Source organism: Cupressus sempervirens, chromosome 1 (genome assembly GCF_028749045.1).
Source record: "Cupressus sempervirens isolate cs-2001-9-10 chromosome 1, ASM2874904v1, whole genome shotgun sequence".
Taxonomy (NCBI): Eukaryota; Viridiplantae; Streptophyta; class Pinopsida; order Cupressales; family Cupressaceae; genus Cupressus; species Cupressus sempervirens.
In genome coordinates this window covers 359,657,266-359,663,265 of record NC_143118.1, presented here as the reverse complement: position 1 = coordinate 359,663,265, position 6,000 = coordinate 359,657,266, and positions in this window count along the sequence as shown.

The following is a 6,000-nucleotide window of genomic DNA, read 5'->3' as shown; positions in this document are numbered from 1 at the left end:
GCATGGGTCGTGTCCCCATCACATCCTTGCCCTTTCCTCCACCCAATGACCCTGTGACATGTGTCACTCCCTGATTGGTGCTAAACAAGCACAATCCATGTGCTCCCCTTTGAATACATCCTAGCCCTCCCTAAAGCTTTCATCTCTCCTTGCATCTTAACCCTCCATCCCTCAAGCCCTTGGCCTATAAATTAGATCCCCTCCCAAGCCATTTTATCACAATCCATCAAGTGAAGTTACCATGTCTGTTTGAGAAGCCAAATCCATACTTTTACATATATCTGCACCAAAAATCCCAAATCCATCTCCATTGAAGCATTTTGAAGCTTGAGCATACATCCCAAATCCATATCAAAGGACACATCTACACATCAAGTGATCATCCTCATTGAGAGAGCCTATCGATGACTCATATTCTCATTTGAGGACCTCACTTTGTCTATCTTAAATTTTATACTAGTTTTGTTAGTTAATGCTTTTGTTTTTAAATAGATTAGTGTTTCTTGCTAACATATTAGTGTACACAATTGGTAGCTTGGTTCAAATCATCACTACATTGTAAGAATAAGTGGCTCAATTGACTCAATCTAAGTATAACATTCCTACATGTGATATTGATAATCTCCTTCCCTTAGATATCTTTCATGTTGTTTTTGATTAGATATCTTTCATGTTGTTATACCATGACATGTTGAGGTAGAAAATCATGAGGCTTATAATGGCAAGTGAGATCCTATGATTCATGATATAACTTTGTAGATTATATGTAATGATTTTTCTCACAATTATAGGATCTTAGCTAAGTTATTTTGATGTACTTTTAGAGATAGAGCCTTTCAAAGTTATTTATTCTATTCATTCTTCTCAAGCTCTTGCTAATACTTTCCAAAAAAATTACATAATGATATTGGTTTTCAAGTTCCTTTAATTGATTTGATGCATCGTAAGAAAATTATTAAATAGAAAGGTATTGATTTTATTGGTAGATTTAAGCATTTTTATGCTCATATTTCATATCTTGTTTCTAGTCATGATATTCACCATATCATTATTTCTACTTTATAGAAAGGCATTAGAGATAATATCCTTCTTACTAGTACCTCCCTTTCTCATCCTTGTGCAGTTATTCACCATTACTAGTTACAAGTGAGTCAACTTGAGAGCTCTACTTTGATGGCTCTTAGTTCTAGTGATAAGAGTGATGCTAGTGGTAGTTCTCTAAACGTAAAAATTTCATCAAAATAATTTTAATAAATTTTTTTTTTTGATCCAATGGCTACTACACCTAAAGGTATGACTAGATTTTCCTTTGTACATCATCATAATTGTAAGTATACTTAATTATCTAAACCTTTACCTAAGGTGATGACTAAATTGATTCATGTTGGAATTCTTAAACTTCCTCCTATTTGTCCTATTGACACTAGAAAACCAATGTCTATATTTTGATTAAAATTCTCTTTGCCAATACCATCATCAACCTGGTCATGATATTCAAAGATTTTATGCTTTAAATAATGTTATTTGAGACCTTATTGACTCTAATACTATATCTGTTGATTCTAAAGTTAATAAAGTAAATTTATTGCACCTCCCAATAAAACTTGCAAATTTACACTAATCCTTTTCCTTCACATTCAACAAATTTCTTTAATCAACCTTCTTCATTAGACATTAGTTATAATGATAAGATTGAAGAAGATAATGATGTGGTTAATCATGTTGAGTTTCAACTTAAACTTTGATTTCATTTCCACATGAACATAAAAATACCTTCTACTACCTTTAGGAAATATGATATGTTTAAGACACCTAATAGTTCTCTTTACATTATCACTAGAGTTTATCATATTCCTTCTTGTGATATTTTGATTAATCCTTCCTTTGTTGTTAAAGTGATTACTAAAGAGATCCTTTTTAATAAAGGGTTGCATAAAGATACCTATGATACAACTTCTGTATGGATTTAAACATGGAATGGTTTTCTTTATTGTCCTCAAGGTACTATCACTCTACTTGTTACTTTTATAGAAAATGTTGTTTACAATGTCTATGTTTTCATTTCTTCTTCTAATAAATTTCAAGATAATCTTGGTATTCCATGAATTCCTTCCATACAAGTTGTAGCTCCTCCTATTCATAAATACTTTAAATTTTCTTGTAATGGAGAAATTGTCACCATTAAGAATTCCCTTTATAAGCCTTCACATCCTTGAGATTATGTTGAGATTTATTTTTACTAGTCATCTCTTCCTAAAAAACCACCTACTTGTCCTAATTATGTTTTTCAACACTCTAAACAATATAAGGTAGCCAAGATTATTGAGATTAGCATTCCTAAGGGTCACTCCCATAAACCTATCTTGCTTACTTCATTTATTCTTTTATATCTATTCCTTCAGCTACTATACTTGATCCTATTGTCATTCCTTCTTTGGAACTTATGATAGTTGATCCCAATTCTTCTAGTTTATCTCACAAAATCATTCATAACCAACATGCCTATCAGCATCACAAGAATTGTCAAGCTTAAGATATGGCTAAAGCTTGTTATCTTTCTTCTCAACCTTCATCTACATCTAAACCCTTACCTTCATTTGATCAAACCATGCATGAATCATCGGAGGAAGCTAAAAAAGGTAACCTTATGCAAATGATTAAATATGATGATTTTTTTCCTATTTTAGATTTTATGAATCTTGATATGGAAGATACTTTTTGTGATGAACATGTTACTAGTGATGAAGAATTAAATGATATAGATAATGATTTTTCTAACATGCTTTATATGTGACTTATTTAATCACTTCTAATGATGAGTATAATGACTCTCATCAATGTCCTTTTTTGGAACTGGTTGTGATTCCTATTGTACATAAGATGTCATTCCTCTTGTGACTCTTTATCCTTTCCCTAACATTGCATACCAAGATGGGGGAGGTACACAAAAAACATAAAGTGGAATTCATTTAGCATGGTATTTTTTGTGTTCTTTTGTTGTGTTTTTCCCTTTGTTTTTCTTTTTCTAATATGTTTTGATTATATTGTTTTAGATGATCCGTGTTTCTTTGTTATGCACAAGAGGATAAATTAATCGAATCTATCATACATATTCTTCTGTTTGTATCTCTCTTCTTCTATATGTTGTTACATGTTATGTTTGACCTATGCTATTGTTTGTACAATTTATTTTGTATAGTCTTCTTGGCTGCTTATGATATGGTAGCATAATTCTTTATGGTCTCCATGTTATTAGCCCGAAAAGAATATTCTTCATAACTCTTACGTGTATTTTCCTCCATTGTGTTGTAGTTATGCTTCCTTTGGGGAATGACGATATTTAATACTTGATATAATATTACAAATTACCATATGATCATAATGACCCTAAAGTTAGTATATGCCTTTGTTTTCTCTCTTTTTGTTATGTGCTCATTTCCCTTGATATCTTCTTCTTCTTGGAGACATCTTATAGTGGAAATTGTTGGCTCTTGATTTGACAAGATTTTAATAACCCTTTGAGATGTGGTAAATACCTAAAAATCAACAATAGATCATGATTAGTACTCCCATACATGTCATTAGGACCAAGTAACAAGACATTTTGTCTTCTTCCCTTTGAATTTTGAAAAATTTAGATAGGTGTACCATGGAATTTATCATCACTTTCTTCTCTAAGAATATTAAATATAAATTTCATTTCAGTAGACAATAGCCTATATTTATTTTAATTTAGAGAAAAAGAGAGAGACTAAAAGATAGCTATTCTTAAAGATCCTAAATCTCTCTAAATAAAGTGTAGGCTAGTCTTCTTTAGACCTACAATAAAAATTGAAATATTAAAGATATTGATTTATGAGTTCTAACACTATGTATTTTCAATGACTTGTTCATCTCTCATACATGATCAATGTTTTATCCATTGACATATTTTCACACAAAATTTGACACCACTACTTCAGATCTTAAAGAAAATCAATAGTCAATATTAGATGTTAATTCTTATCACAATCTCCTTATGAAACCCTTCATTTTTCTTAAATCACATTAAGCATTTACTCAATCAATTTGATCAAAAGAAAAAAAATGAGATAAGTCATAATTCAAAATGAATTACAACTAAAATTCAATACACTTTGTCATTGGACTACATAATCTTTTTTAAAAATATATAAGAATAGACAAGATCCAAATTGAACAACTAAATATATTTCTCTATTTGTATTAATTGAATTGGAAAATAAAGAAGTATTAGATCTTGTGAAATAAGATAACTCAAGATGGACTCAACACACTACGATTCTATTCTTCTTTCATATAAACAAGATAAGAAAAATAACACTACACAATAATAAATAACATTTATCTTCTCAAAATTGAGACCATTTTCCAATCTTGGGAATTCATTTATATAGATGAGTTGCAACAAGCTTCAAACTTGGAGAGAAAAGACACATGTCAGCATTTCATTTGACAAAATAATCTAGTTATAACAATACGTGTGACTCATTAGGAGAATTGTGAATAGTTGACCTTGGGGCAACATGATGTTACACCTTCTAGGTCACATGATTCTCTCTTTGCCTTCCAAAATACCTTTCACTTTCAAAAGAGAATATCTTTGTTTATTACAACTCCTCTCTAGTGGGACCTCATTGTTTGAATCATTAGATGGAATGTATCTTTTAAACCTTTCCTCATACTCTTCTTTAGTTGGCCACTCGTTCTTAAGGGTCTAATCTTCCACCTATTTGTATGTATTATATTTTACCATGGCCTATGTAGCTTCCTTTTCAAAGTTTTCATAAAACACCCAATATTTTACTAGTTTTGAAATGCATTCTTGAAAAAGTGTCATATTCATATCTTTTGGCTATGATTTTTACCTTGTCATTCACCTTGGTAATAGCATCATTTCTACACTCAAAAAATTCTTTTACATTTTTATCCTTTTTCAAAATTGGCAGCACTAGAGTGTCTTTAACATTCTCTAAGTTATCTTTTAACTCTATCATTTTATTTTCAATGTTGTCATCTAAAACTAAAAAAATTTAAGCACCTCAATAATTTTACCTATAAGAATGGCATTTGTTGGAGCATTAGGGTCTACTTTCACACATAAATCAATTTGCTTCATTTTCTTTATCATATTGACCCATTTTTTATAAGTTGGTTTTACAAAAGTTCTATCATCCTCTAGCTTGTGAATGGCCAAACACAACAACTCACACACTTGGTGGAGTCTAAGAACCCTTGAATTTATATTTTCATGCAATTGAATCAAAGTAGTTCTAAAATAAGCTCCTTGATATAATCAAAGTCATTTCTATTATTTTTAAGATTTAAATACAAATCCACCACTTCTTTGATTAAAGAATTGACACCTTTGTCTCCATCTAGTAGAATTTGTTGTAGAGGCATTATGGCACTGATAGGAGTAAGTGGAATTATACTCAGTTTTTGTGAAGAGCTTTCCTTTTCTTCATATTTTTCTTTAGCTTCTTCTAGCTATTCTACCTTCTACTCCAATAAACTATTTCAAGTTTGCAAGGTAATATGTATTTTTTATTGGTTCTCAATAGCAACGAATATATGATTAAATCTCTCTTGTAACTCTTCATATTTATTTTACTTTCTCTTAGACACACTATGAACATGTGATGCATATTCACCCATACCATTTGTTGCCTTAGAGAGTTTGGCATCTTCAAGTCTTTGTAAAACTATATTGCCTCTAACACCAATATTATTATCAATAATTTATTTTCCTATAGAAGATTTAGAGAATGACCATGTGACTAGGGCCCCTAGATCCTCATCATAATATGTCCCTCTAGGAGGCCTCCCACCTTCCCTAATAGTTGGTCTTTTAGACCTCATTTCTTATATAATAGAATAAAATGCTATGGCATCTACTATGTTCAAATTCAAGAGTAACAATACTCCTAACTCCTTTACAATCTTCCTTCCTTCTTCTAGAGTGAGTGTCTCAAATTTAGT